Raw genomic sequence first — 15,445 nt, forward strand, 5'->3', positions numbered from 1 at the left:
TGAGCCAAGGGTCGGGCGCTGGGGACGTGGGTCCATTAAGGCCCGGGGAGGCTCTCCTATGCCTGGCTAAGGTTCGATAGCTGGGATCATGCCCGGGGCTTGAGCTCAATCCGGCGGGCCCTGGGTTGCGGGAGCTCCCCTCCATCCTGGGGACTTGGGTCCATCAAGCCCAGGGAGGCTCTACCATGCCTGGCTAGGGTTCGGAAGCTGGGACCAGTGCTCGAGCTCCGTCCGGCAGGCCCCTGGGTGCGGGAGCCCCCTGTCCTGCAACCGGCCGAGGGTCTGGGCGCTGGGGACGTGGGTTCATTGGGGCCCGGTAAGACTCTCCCTGGCCTGGCTATGGTTCGGAACCTGGGTCCGGGGCTTGAGCTCCGTCCGGCGGACCCTGGGGTACAAGAGTCCCCCTGTCCTGCAAGCCAGCCAAGAGTCCGGGCGATAGGGATGTGGGTCCATCGGGGCCCGGGGACGCTATCCCATGCCTGGCTAGGGTTCGGAAGCTGGGACCGAGCCAGAAGCTTGAGCTCCGGCGGGCCCCGGGGTGCTGGAGGCTCCATCCTGCAAGCCAGCCGAGGGGCAGGGCGTTAGGGACGGGGAACCATCAGGGCCCGGGGAAGCTCTCCCTGGCCTGGCTAGGGTTCGGAAGCTGGGACCCACTGTACGGGGCTTCATCCTCTGGGCCACCATGCGGCAAAGTAGCCGGGACAGGCTCCATCGATCCAGGGCATTTCTCCCTTGGACGTTTGGGCGGGCTCTTCCCGGCTTGACTGGGTTCTGGAGCACAGGCTGGGGCCCTTGGTAGCCCGGCGCAGGCCCGTGGAGGCCTCCCCAGCGTGGCTTGGCCCAGGACTGCAGGGCAGGCCCATTTAAGCTTTGCCATGGCCCCTGGTCGGAGGTCCGTCAGGGACCCCAATTGGTAGCCCCGAGCCTGAGGCCCAGCTGGTGTCTCTGAGCCCCTGGGACGCAGAGCCCCCAAGCCCTCCAAGGGCAGGTGGGATCTCTTCCGTTAAGGCGCAGGGCGGGCAGATGCAAACGGGCGAGTGGATTTGTCGATCCCTGTCCTGGAAGCAAGAACCAAATTGGGACTGTCTTCTCACGGATTTGCCCGTCCAAGGCGATATCGCAGGCTCTAATAGACACAGACAGTATGTTTAGCCAGTTCAACTTTGGGCTCTGCTGCAAGCTAACATTGTGATATCAGCATGCGCTGGCGGAGGACTCAGTTGATTGTGATTTTCCTGAACAACTCACGAGACCTGCCAACGGCATGGACCCCTACTACATCTACACTGGTTGTCTACCAATTGGTATTGTTGTTGTTTATGTTCTATTGCATGTTTTCACCCTCCCGGGCCCATACACGGTCTATGCTCCAGACCATCCCTATCCGCCAAATAGAGGAAAAGCAGAGTGGTATTTCTTAGAGCCACCAATACTCTCCACTTTTACACTCACTCATGATAAATTTGGTTTCCCTCAATGTGCGGGGCTTTAATTCTTCAACGAAAAGAAACAGACTCTATTTACGCAGTGTAAGGCAATGCAATGTGATATATGTCTTTTGCATGAGACTCAACTTGTTTAAAAAGGATTGGAGTCGTAGGAGATCTAGGTGATTTGACGGACAATTCTGGTCGGACGGAACCAGCAAGAGAGCAGGGGTCGCTATATTACTCGCAACACACTTTCAAGGCAGGTCACTCATACACACTCTGAGCACTATTATGATTGCAAGCGTGTATGCGCCTAATGATCACCAGGAAAAGTTAATTCGCGAGGCATTTAGGTCCAAAATCACTACTCTTGATGCCAATGTTTTGATTGGGGGGGACTTTAATATAGTTCGGGACACTTCACTGGATAGGCACCCATACAGGGTAAACCAAACAGAAGCACTCACACCACCAGGCCTTCAATGGCTCTCGGACGGGGGGCTGGTCGTGTCTGAAGAGCTCAACACCTCACTACCAAATCATACACACACTTCTCCGCGGTACACCAGTCTTATGCCAGAATTGATATTTTTTTTTGTCTCCACCTCATTGTTGCGGTCGGTGACAAAACCATACTTTGAGCTCGCCTCACTTTCTGATCATTCCCCTATTTCCCTGGTGTTGTCTTACTGCACTACGATCAACATTCTAAAACCTGGCGGCTCAATCCTAAGCTACTTTCAAGCAGCCCAGACGTCGAGGAGGTCCGAGCAGTAATAAAGGACTGCCTCACTATTAATGACACATCCCAGGTATTGATCTTGTTGCTATGGGATGCGGTCAAGGCGGTTGTGTGGGGAACCTACATACCAATAGCAGCAAGGCGTAACAAGGAGCGCTGGGTCAAGCACGCGGAGCTGGAGGGGGCTGTGGCAGCATTAGAGGAAACGCACAGGCATAAGGGAACGCATAAGATAAGGCGACAATTAACCATGTCTAGGAAACAACTTTAGGCCCTCGGCATGGACGCAGCCGAGTATGCACTACTCCACACACAGCAAAGATAAGGAATGGACAGACATCCTGCAGCGTGCTCGTACATCGGTGCGCATTACAGCAGGGAGAGAGACTCTCCTTAAATTGGCGTATTATTAATGGTATTATACACCCGCTCACCTGTCCAGGTGGAAACCCGGTTGTAGTGACAAATGCTAGCAAACTGTGGCAGCACAGGTACACTAACACACCCTCTGTGGCAGTGCCCCAGATTGCATCTCTACTGGGAGGAGATATTGGTGGCTATAGATCAGATATTTGGGACGGAGTTACCTCACTTCCCTAGCTACGTTCTTTAGGGTCTTCCCATCGCTTTGACAGCCCTTCCGTTCACTTAGGGGAAGGGGCAATACTCTAGTATTAAGGTGCAGTGAAACAAGTTTTGTTCTCACTCCGGGGGACTGATTCCATACCCACACATTTAGACTTTTTACACAAGCTCTGGGACCTACTAAGTATGAAGAAGTTAACTTCAGTTGCGGATCACACACTCCCTAAATTCGAGAAGACTTGGGGCCCTTTCCCAAATACTTGTCCAATACATTCTGAGATCTCTCTTGCCTGAGATATTTACATATTTTGCGCCTGACAGCTGGCACAAAGCCTGCCACTTAAGTAATGCTGGTGTGGAAATTGAACCATGTTGACATCAACACAGTCCAGGCGGGCTTAGCTGGGATGGGTATTTTGTTTATTTGAATTATTAATGTATATTGTTGGTTATTGTCCTCCCCTATTCTTTTTACCCTCCCTCGTTTTTGCTTTGTTCTCCGCCTGCCATTGCTTGACAGTTGTAGGCAAAAGATTTGTATTATTTTTCATTTCACAGTTTGAAAAATGAATAAAAATTGATACAATCCTAAATAATAACTAACATCAAAGATGTAATAAAAAATATCATTCATGGACTCCCTAGAATGGTATTGATAAATCCAGCGCTTTGCTATTGTTGAATTTATCCTAAAATGTGCAGACAAGAAGTTATAAGACTTTCTTGTCTGTAAGCCAAAATTCAGCCTTCCAGTGGTCTGTCCTGATTGGTCAGAGTTAAGTGGATTAGCCAGGCTGCTTTGATGACGTGATAAGTAGCCCCTGGTGTAAGAGAGACATTCTGGGAGGTCAGGGTTCTGCTACATAGGAATGCCAGAGCAGGGGGAGGGGTGGCAAACAATCTTCAATAGAAGGAGAAGCCCGCCATTAGAAACCTGTTTCATTTACACCCCTACTCTTTGAACCCAGCCAGATAGCAGGATTAAGGAAGGAATGAGCAGATAAAAGGGGGGAGACTATGGAGATTAACCATCCTGGAGGTGTGTTTAGCCAGCTCTTCTCCATCTACTAAAAATTCAGACAAAATTAATTTTGGAGAAACAGTGCTTTCTGTGAGACCATTGTGCCACAATTTAGAGGAAGTGGTCATGCTCTGGGGTGTTCCCCTGCACCTTATTGGACAGGATTGCCCTCCTGCTTGACCGCAAGAACACTGAGTAGGTATCTGAGAAGGGCAATGCCTCTCAGATCTGCTGCTTGAAACTTAAGAAAGAAGAAGGATCCATGCTGGAAGTTTGATTTGCACCAACCAGGCCCTGCACTCTGAAGACTGTGCCTGCTGCATTATTTGAAACTACAGCACGTTAGATGTTCCTTGCTTCAAGAGGAATAATGAGGGGACGCCAAGCTGGAAACTTGATTTGCACCATCAGGCCCTGCATTCTGACAGACTGCCCGGCTGCATCATCTGAGACTACAGCCCTTTCGATGTACCTTCTTTCAAGAAGATTCAATTCAATTCAATTCACTTTATTCGATTGCATTTTAAGACAATCATAAAAGTACATTAAAAAGACAATTCATACAAAAGATATGATAGAAATATCATATACAAGGCCTATATACAATACAATTTCACAATGCAAGCAATCATAATATTGAGTTCCATAATTAAAATGATACTTTTCCTGTGTATATGTTTTTTTAAAAAGCATTCCTACTCTCCAAGCCCTGTGTATATTATCCAGAAGCTGTAACACCAGAAAAACTGGGCGGCATTGTCTCAGCCCAAGCGCTTTTAGTATTGGGACAATCCAGACTTTCCTTAAATGGCTAGAAAATTTACAGACAAGATCACATGAATTGTAGTTTGTTCTGAGTGATTATCACATGGGCACATGCTTAGTTCTCGAAACCAGTCATTAACAATCGGGAAACTCACAAGCCTGTGAAAGCTACTGCATCTAAAACGCGTTACCAAAAACCTATCCTAGCCACCAGGTACAAAAAACAAGTAAGACTGAATACTAAAAGAAGTTAAAACCAGTTGATTATGCATGACCATGGGTTTTACGCTTTCTCCTGCTAGTCTTATAGAGTTTAAGTGAAGGAGACTCTCTTTCTCTAACTCCTTTCTGCTAATCGACTGCATGGATTTTGGGGTTAGTATAATATTCCAAATGTCCGATATCGGACATAAAATGTCTGATAAACCTCAACCATGGAATCACTATGGCTTTTTCACTTTGTAAGCTGTCAGCTAGGATATCCCGATTTAGCTTAGTCTCCGGTTTTATCCATATCAGATGCCAAAGGAGAATAGGCTCCATCTTAATTAAGTCTGCAATATAGGGGAGCCCCAACTCGGAATGGCAGACATACACAGATAAACTGCTGGGGGCTGCCAATATGTATCTCAGAAAGCTGTTTTACACAGTTTGTAGGGGTTGGGTGTCTGCAAATCCCCATACACCTGCCCCATACATAGCTGCTGAGATGCATTTGGCTTTGTAAATGTGTATTAGGTCTGATGGACATCTTCTCCCAAGCTTCCTCGCGAAGTTAGCGAGGGCTATTGTAGATCTAACAAAAGCCAGTTTCTTTGCTGCAATGGCTCGTGACCATGTGTCATTGTGATCAAAGAGTATGCCCAAGTAAGCAAAGCTAGTTGTATGCTTTATTTTATGGCCTTCCAAAAACATATCCCTACATTTAAGGCTCCCTGGCCCGCACCTCATTATATATGTTTTTGTGGTATTTACTTTAAGGTCCAGATGACCCATATATTTGGTAAAACTATTTAAAACCCACTGTAAGCCCACTTGAGTGCGAGACATTAGAACCGCATCGTCCGCTTAGAGAAGAGCAGGAATAGGGCATGCCGCTATTTGAGAAAAATCTTTATTATCCTTAATCAGTGCCTCGTACAGGCCATTTATATAAAGGTTAAAAAGAAAAGGAGCCAGGACGCAGCCTTGCCTGACTCCTCTTTTAATAGCGAAAGGGGCTGTCCAATCACCTGCTACTCCAAAGCGCACTCGTCCCTTAGCTTCGCAATATAGGTGTTTAAGGAAATTAATGATTTGGGTGTCCATCCCTATCTGTTCAAGAATGACCCACAGCTCACTATGTCTCACTGAATCAAACGGGGCAGTAAGATCTACAAACGCCAGAAACAGTCTACCTCTCTTCACCTGTGTATACTTCCCAACTAAAATGGCTGTTTACACTTTGCTCCACGGTCCCCAGCCCCTCGCGAAAGCCGTATTGGATATCGGACAGGATATTGTTCTCTTCTGCCCAGTCTTGTAAACGTTCCAATATGATTTGGCCCACTACTTTAGTCATAGCATCTAGCAGGGAGATGGGTCTGTAACATTTCGGATCCTGACGGTCCCCATTTTTGAAAATCGGAACAATGGTGGATTCAACCCATGTTGTGGGGAATGGGGTGAGGCAGCTCGCCGTTAAGACTTGGATAATAATTGGCCCCCAAAGATCGTTATTGGATTTCAATAGGTCAATGGGAACCCCATTAGGTCCTGTGGCTTTCCCCCCGCACTCGTAGCAAGCGCATGTGCCACCTCTTCTAATGTGAACTGGAGATCAAAATACTCACTTGTTGGGTGACTGGTGGTTACCCTCTGGGGATTTCCACTGTGGGTAGCTTGGTTGAAGGCTAAATTGGATACTCCCGAGAAGTGGTCAATCCACTGCCTCTCGGAGATAGCGGCTTCTATTGATGGTCCTTCCGCAGAATTCAGAAAGGGTGCTTTTACAGCCCTCCAGAATGCAAGACTCATCACCCCTTTTGGAGGCTTCATGAAGAGATTCCCACGCTTCGTTTCTTAAAGTAGTTTTTCTTTCCTTAATGGCTGCCCTATATTCCGCTCTTACATTTCTGATTTTTGCAGCATTTTTGGGGAGCTTATGCAGTTCCTGTTTTAGTTTGGAATATGCCCATGTGCACTTTGAATTAAACCAGCCATCATGTTTTTTTCTATTCTTTACCCTGACAGTTAGCAACTCTCTAACGGCCGTTGTAATAGCCTGGAAGGAGGAAATAATACTAACGGGGGTAGCGGCCTCACTTAGACAGATATCAAATGCTGGTCTACACTTATCTGTCAATTTTTGGGAGAACTCTACGGGGTTCACTATCGACCAGCGTAGACTGTAACCATTTGTTTTATCAACAACAATATCAGATAGAGCGTGTTCGATTGCATCTTGCCTAGGCGATCCCCTGCCAGGAATTTGAACTGAGAGGCAGAGTGGAAATCGATCACTCAGTGCAATCTCATCTACATAACAAAATATTAGTCTCTGGGCATGGCTGTTAGATACCAGAATATAATTGATGGTCGAATTACAGCCCTGTCCATTATAGGTGCAATTGTATTAGTTAATTAATTGGCAAAACCCAAAGTCGTGCTAAAGATCAGGTTATTATACAAATTCCCCAGAACAGAGTGGCGAAAGTGAGTGTTACTGATGCCTTCTTCAAGTAAGACGCCACAGGTTTTTCCATTCTTACTTTGACATAAACTACAATTGAAATACTCTGCCATTATCACCATCATGTCTCTGTGAGTTTGTTAGACCTGTCTGCTTCTGGGAAGACTCTAACCACCATGATTTATTTTTTTTGTCCCCCTTAGCCTCCCAGAGTTTCTATTTTTATTTTTACATATGTCCATCAGGAGTTTTTTAATGCTGTCAGGAGGCTAGGTGCTCCTTGGCGATGACGCCATTTTTCCCTCATAACCTGTGAGGCCTAGTCAGCCCCCTTGAAAATCTAGGGATCTCCAGAGACCTAAAATGGTGTCCACCAACTGCCATAACGGACACCACTGGAGGACAGGTCCATAGGTTAACATTAGGGAACTTTCTAGAATACCCTAGAGAATTCTGCAGGTCTCAGGCCACCCTATATAAGGCCAGTGACCAGCAGCTTTTTTGTGCTGACCCAAGAGTGGAGGAGTGAGGCAGTGGTGAGAGGAGGTGGACACACTGAGAGCAGCTAGTTTGTCTTTGAGGCTGACAGTTTCTTCAGAGGGTTGTTCCCCCTTTAGCCTCTGACCAATCCCTCCCCATACATTAATTGCGGAGAAAAACAGCTAACTGACTGTGAAGGGAGACCCTTCTCACTCTGCGCCTGTGGAAGCTGTCAAGACACTTCTATTGAAGATCATCATTGATTTCCCCCTTGCCAACGCTCACCTTACAGTCTGCAGGAGGAACTGTGGGCCCCACGTTGTGACCAGTGTCATTGGTCGCGCCATAAAGAAGGCGCGTGTCAAGAGAACTTTGGCAGCCTGGAGGAGCGAGTCGCCGCTTCAAAGAAGTGATCCCCGTGGTGCCAGGTGAGGGGAGAGACTGGGCAGGCAAAGCGGCGAAAGTGCAGCGCCGGGCGGGAATACTAATCCCTCGCGCCCGCGCTGTCCTAACCTTGGCTGCTGAGGAGGCGGATCGGGAGAGGCGAGGCCTCCGGGAGGCGTGTCTGGACTGCGAGCAGCCTCCGTGAAGAGACGCGCTCGCGTCAGGTGACCAGCGTCGACTTCCCGCCGGAGCACTACCTTCCCGCAGCTGCGCAGACGAGCTGAAGCGCGCAGGAGACGCCCGGACACCGAGGGAGACGATCGTCGGGGGAGCCTGCTTGGCGCTTCCACACCGGGAGTGCCCCGCCGTGTCCCTGTCTCAGCGCGACACCAGAACAGCGCCCCAGGCAACAGGAAAGGGAGAGTCCCCACGTTTAGCCCTACAGCGTGACACCAATCGCCCCAGCGCCAGCTCAAGCTGAGGAGACAAACAGGGGAGCTGGGCGAAGCCCTTTGAGGCCGGCTGGCCGGCAAGAGAGGAGGACTGTGGCGGATCTGCCACTGTAACAGTAAGGAGAGTGGGGGGAGAGACAGGACGGTGTTGTGCCTTAGGGGCTCTTGTTAAACCAAAAACTACCCAATCTGACTCATAACAAAGTGCCCTGACGTGGTGGCTGAGCAAACTCTAAATTGTGCCATAATAGCTGAGGGGATAGTAACCCCCTAACCCCCCTCCTCAGTTTTATAGGTTATTGGACAGTGCTAGCCCATTGGGGAACCATCTATAGGCATTGATAACCCTGTAGGTGTCTGTAAGTGTACATTCTAGCTCTGTGTGAAGGTACAGAGGAGGGGAGAGAGTTCTTAGCCCTTTGTTAAGGAAACAACCAGGGATTTGGGCTGGTTCAAGTCATAAAAGGTTGATGAAATTGATTGTTAATATAAAGTGATATTGCATAGTGTAATTCCCCTGGAGTCTTCCTAATTCCAGAAGAGTGTTATTCATTCCTCACCGTATCCATTGCCAATAGAACCTGTTTCACTGTAATTTTTCCACAGCAAGAAGAGCGTCGTGTATTTTCCCAAGACAAAAGTGTAACGTTTATGTCTGAGTGAAACTGATGTGGTAACCTGTATAATTTGCATTCAAAGAGTCACATTATTTTTATAAAAGGTAACGGTATTTTTCCAAACAAAGGTGTTGTGTCTTTATTTTGGTGGTTCATCACTGTGTTACTGTGGGTAAGACTTGTAAGTACTTAGCCAACGCCGGGAGTTAGCTGTAGACCACTACTGTGCCAAGCTACCATATGTAGGCTTGGGTAATCTAGGTCCAACATAATTGGTGTTTCAGCGGTGGGATAGCGGATCTGTACTTACACTTACTTATTAGTAACGCAGTGCCAACCACGAGACCCCACCTGGAGTTTTCTCCCTGCGGCCCTCCTAATTTACATTTTTGGTTTTTCTAAATTGACTTCTGGCGGTGGGTGGAGGTTGACCTCAGGTCACTCTGTGGATTTCTCCTGTGTAGCATTTTATACTTCAAATAAGAATGGAGATAAATGTGGAAGAGCTAGACAATTATACTGTGCCTCAATTGAAAGAATGGTGTCAGCAGCAGGGGGTGTTTTTCAAGAAAGGCGCCAGAAAAGTTGAGCTGCTGACCAGTATTCGGGCATGGGTAGAGGCTCATTCCGGGGAGGAGGTAGATCCTGAAGAGAGTGACAAGGACACTGTCCTGGAGACCACAACACTGTACCAGGCGGGAGGGGAGAACCTTGTAACAGGTCCTAGAACACCTTCTAGAGTGGGCAGTAGTGTGTCAGAGAGGGGCCTGACCGACGCCGAGTTAGAAGACAGGAGGGAGGAGAGGAGGATGAGAATAGAACTAGCCAGGATGGACATGGTGAGGGAGGAAAAGAGGTTGGAGCATGAGCGGACCATCAAGGAGATGGATTTGCAAGCCCTAAACTTACGTACCCCCAAACCAGAGAATGGTGGCAGCGATAACCAAACCAACACCCGAGAACCTAGACCGTACCTACCAAAGGACATTATGGCTTGTTATGTACCCAGCGACGACATTGCTAAATGGCTAGCCGCCTACGAGGTCTCGCTGAGGGCCCATGGGATTCTGGAAGTCCACTGGGGAGGTGGGTTATACAAATACATGCCCCCCACTGGCAGGGATACTTTGTTGGCCCTTGACCAGAGTGAACAGACCTACTATCCGGCTATGAAATTAGCGCTGCTCAAGAAGTTTGGGTTGACCCCCGAGAAATATAGACAAAAGTTCCGGGGCAGCTACAAGCTGGGCACACAAAACTGGGTAGATTTCTTGGACTACTCCAGGAAGGCCCTGGAGGGTTGGGTAAGAGGCAGCGAAGTAGGGGACTATGAGGGACTATATGACCTCATACTCAAGGAACACCTACTCGAGAAGTGTCTTCCCGAGCTAAGACAGCATCTGGTGGACAGCAAGCTGACCAGCCCCAGGAAGCTTGCTGAGGAGGCGGACATCTGGGTTAGTACCCGGGTGTCGACTAAGGGGACTGGAGGGAATTCCCAGAAGCAAGGACAGGGCGCCCCCCAGAAGAAAGAGGGAGGGGAAATTAAGAGGGAGTTCTCAAAAGGGCCACAAAATACTTCGCAAGGAAGGGGCAGAGGATTCATCCCTAGGAGTAACCCCCCTCGCAACCCTACCCCTGGCCAAAGCCAGCAGCCAAGGGTTGTTCATTGTTTTGAGTGTGGTGGTGTGGGACACTATAAGGGAGATGTGAGATGCCCAAAAAGACCACCCCCTCCCACTGGAGGAAAAGCCCCGGGAATCACTAGTGTAGTGCTCGGGGAGGAGATGCCTTTGGTTAATGGAGGGGAGCGGGCGGGTGTCACCTTAGTGTCCCTGGGAGATAAGGAGATGGTTCCCAAGACCCAGCTGCCCTCCAATACTATTAAGTATGAGCAGTGGGTCACCATCAATGGCCGTAGAGGGGAGGCTCTGAGAGACACAGGAGCCAGCATGACTATGGTAAGGAGTCAGCTGGTGTCTCCAGAGCAGGTCATCCCAGATGTACTCCATCCCGCCGTAATGGCTGACGGCAGATTGGGCCACTACCCTGTGGCTGAGGTTCCCTTTGAGTGGGGAGGGGTTGCAGGTCCACTTCGAGTTGCCGTAAGCCCTGCCGTGCCTGTTGACTGCCTGTTAGGGAATGATATGGAGCACAATGCTTGGAGGAGGGTGGAGTACCAGACTCACTCTGAAATGTTGGGACCCCCTGACTGGACTTGTGTCAGCACAAGGTCAGCAACTGCCCGAAGGGAAAAGTTGCTTACGCTGGAGCCTGGAACAATGGCCCAGCCGGCTGCCAGAGAGGAGAAGGACAAGAGGCCGGAGGACCCTGCCTCGACATCTCCACCTCGTGAGACAGCTGGACCACCTGCGGAGGTGGATCTGGAGTCCACAGGGGAGAATGTTGCTTCCTTGGAGAACCTGCCCATCCCTACTGAATGGCATGTGGAGGGAGGTCCTTCCAGGGAAGAATTCTGTGAAGCTCAGAAAGAGTGTCCTACTCTCGAGGGGCTGCGGCAACAGGCCAACGCCCAGGCAGCAGGAAACATTGAAGGGAGTTACCGGATTTACTGGGAGGATGGACTCCTCTACAGTGAGCCCAAGGCACCTGGCCATGGTTCCGCCAGAGCCTTGGTGGTCCCTCAATGCTTTAGAGCCTTTCTACTGGAATTGGCTCATGAGATACCATTGGCAGGACATCTAGGACAGGACAAGACCTTTGCCCGGCTTGTCCCCCACTTCTATTGGCCTCGAATGAAAGTGGCGTCTGACACATACTGTCGGACGTGTGTGTCCTGTCAAGCTAGTGGGAAAACAGGGGTGAAGCTTAAAGCTCCCCTGGAACCACTACCTGTCGTTAGCACCCCCTTTGAGAGGGTGGGCATCGACATTGTAGGGCCATTGGATCCACCAACGTCAGCTGGTCACCGGTTCATACTGGTTTTGGTGGATCATGCCACACGGTACCCAGAGGCAATACCTCTGAGGACCATCACTGCACCTGTGGTGGCAAGGGCCCTGATGGGGATCTTTACCCGAGTGGGTTTCCCCAAGGAGGTTGTGTCCGACAGGGGGACTAACTTCCTTTCAGCGTACATGCGGGCTATGTGGAAGGAGTGTGGAGTTACCTATCGGTTCACCACTCCTTATCACCCACAAACCAATGGTCTTGTGGAAAGGTTTAACAAAACCTTGAAAGGTATGATCAGGAGTCTACCTGAGAGCCTGCGGAGGAAATGGGACATCCTCCTCCCCTGTCTCTTGTTTTCTTACAGGGAAGTGCCACAAAAGGGAGTGGGCTTCAGCCCCTTCGAACTTTTGTACGGGCACCCTGTACGGGGACCTCTCAGCCTGGTGAAGGACGGATGGGAACGGACTCCCAGAAAACTTCCCCAGGACGTGGTGAGCTACATGCTGGCCTTCCGGAGCCAAATGGCTAAGTTGTGGAAGCAAGCTTCAGACAACTTGGAGGCCAGCCAAGCAGTGATGAAAGAGTGGTATGACCACAACGCTCACCCAGTGGAACTGGAGCCTGGACAGAAGGTGTGGGTGATGGAACCTGGAGAGCTAAATGCCCTCCAGGACCGTTGGACAGGCCCCTTTGAGGTGTTGGAAAAGAAGGGGAAGTCCACCTACTTGGTGGATCTTAAGGCCCCGAGGCAGCCCCACAGGGTGCTGCATGCCAATCGCCTCAAGCCACATCATGAGAGGCCCGCGGTTGTCTTGATGATGGTAACCGATGGAGCAGAGGAAGAAGAAAGCGAACCTCTCCCTGATCTTCTCTCGTCCCAAGAAAAGGATGGGTCGGCAGAGGGAGTTATTCTCTCGCCATCCCTAACTCCTGAACAGCAGGGTGATTGCCGCCAGATCCTGGGGCAATTTTCTTCTCTGTTCTCCCTTGTCCCGGGTAGGACCCACCTGTGTACCCATGACGTGGACACAGGAGACAGCCCACCGGTGAAGTCTAAAATCTACCGGCTGTCGGACAAGGTGAAGGCCAGCATCAAGGGTGAAGTCGCCAAGATGCTGGAACTGGGAGTGATTGAACCTTCTGGAAGCCCTTGGTCTAGCCCGGTGGTTTTGGTACCAAAGGCTGCCCCACCAGGCACCACACCGGAATTGAGGTTCTGTGTGGACTACCGAGGCTTGAACTCAGTGACCAAAACTGATGCCCATCCCATCCCACGGGCGGATGAGCTGATTGACCGGCTGGGAGCTGCTCAATACTTAAGTACCTTTGACCTAACTTCAGGGTACTGGCAGATTTCCCTTACGGAGGAGGCGAAGGAAAGGTCAGCCTTCTCTACACCTGAGGGACACTACCAATTTCGCGTGATGCCCTTTGGGCTCAAGAATGCCCCTGCCACTTTTCAGCGGCTGGTGAACAGGGTCCTTTCTGGAATGGAAGCTTTTTCTGCTGCATACCTGGACGACATTGCTGTCTTCAGTAGCAGCTGGGAGGACCATTTGCAGCATCTGCAAGCTGTTCTGCATGCCCTACAACAGGCTGGATTGACAATCAAGGCCAGCAAGTGTCAGATCGGACAGGGGTCGGTGGTGTACCTAGGTCACTTGGTGGGCAGAGGGACGGTGCAGCCCCTCCAGGCCAAGATTGAGGCTATCATTGCCTGGGAGCCCCCCAAGACTCAAACAGAGGTCCGAGCCTTCCTGGGCCTCACTGGATATTACCGTCGCTTCGTGAAGGGGTATGGCACTATCGTGGCCCCTCTCACTGAGCTTACTTCCAAGAAGCAACCCCGACGGGTAGTCTGGACGGAGGCTTGCCAGCGAGCCTTCCTGACCTTGAAACAAGCATTGTGTTCCGCTCCCATTCTCAAGGCACCTGATTTTGCTAGGGAATTCATTGTCCAAACAGATGCGTCAGAACATGGCATTGGGGCAGTGTTATCGCAGCTAAATGATGAGGGCTTGGATCAACCCGTGGTCTTCCTGTCCAGGAGACTACTCCCCAGGGAAAGGAGGTGGAGTACAATAGACAGAGAAGCCTTTGCGGTGGTTTGGGCTCTGAAGAAGCTGCGACCATACCTGTTTGGTTCGCACTTCCTGGTTCAGACTGACCATCGCCCCCTTCGTTGGCTGATGCAAATGAAGGGGGAGAATCCCAAGCTGCTAAGGTGGTCCATCTCCCTACAGGGAATGGACTTCAGGGTGGAACATCGACCTGGGGCAGACCATGCCAACGCAGACGGTCTATCCAGGTATTTCCGCCTTAGTGATGAGGACTCCCAAGGGGTTGGGTAGTTCTCCCCACTTTCAGCTGGGGGGGACGCGTGTTAGACCTGTCTGCTTCTGGGAAGACTCTAACCACCATGATTTATTTTTTTTGTCCCCCTTAGCCTCCCAGAGTTTCTATTTTTATTTTTACATATGTCCATCAGGAGTTTTTTAATGCTGTCAGGAGGCTAGGTGCTCCTTGGCGATGACGCCATTTTTCCCTCATAACCTGTGAGGCCTAGTCAGCCCCCTTGAAAATCTAGGGATCTCCAGAGACCTAAAATGGTGTCCACCAACTGCCATAACGGACACCACTGGAGGACAGGTCCATAGGTTAACATTAGGGAACTTTCTAGAATACCCTAGAGAATTCTGCAGGTCTCAGGCCACCCTATATAAGGCCAGTGACCAGCAGCTTTTTTGTGCTGACCCAAGAGTGGAGGAGTGAGGCAGTGGTGAGAGGAGGTGGACACACTGAGAGCAGCTAGTTTGTCTTTGAGGCTGACAGTTTCTTCAGAGGGTTGTTCCCCCTTTAGCCTCTGACCAATCCCTCCCCATACATTAATTGCGGAGAAAAACAGCTAACTGACTGTGAAGGGAGACCCTTCTCACTCTGCGCCTGTGGAAGCTGTCAAGACACTTCTATTGAAGATCATCATTGATTTCCCCCTTGCCAACGCTCACCTTACAGTCTGCAGGAGGAACTGTGGGCCCCACGTTGTGACCAGTGTCATTGGTCGCGCCATAAAGAAGGCGCGTGTCAAGAGAACTTTGGCAGCCTGGAGGAGCGAGTCGCCGCTTCAAAGAAGTGATCCCCGTGGTGCCAGGTGAGGGGAGAGACTGGGCAGGCAAAGCGGCGAAAGTGCAGCGCCGGGCGGGAATACTAATCCCTCGCGCCCGCGCTGTCCTAACCTTGGCTGCTGAGGAGGCGGATCGGGAGAGGCGAGGCCTCCGGGAGGCGTGTCTGGACTGCGAGCAGCCTCCGTGAAGAGACGCGCTCGCGTCAGGTGACCAGCGTCGACTTCCCGCCGGAGCACTACCTTCCCGCAGCTGCGCAGACG

The sequence above is a fragment of the Lissotriton vulgaris genome, chromosome 6 (assembly GCF_964263255.1).
Source record: "Lissotriton vulgaris chromosome 6, aLisVul1.2, whole genome shotgun sequence".
NCBI classification, from domain to species: Eukaryota; Metazoa; Chordata; class Amphibia; order Caudata; family Salamandridae; genus Lissotriton; species Lissotriton vulgaris.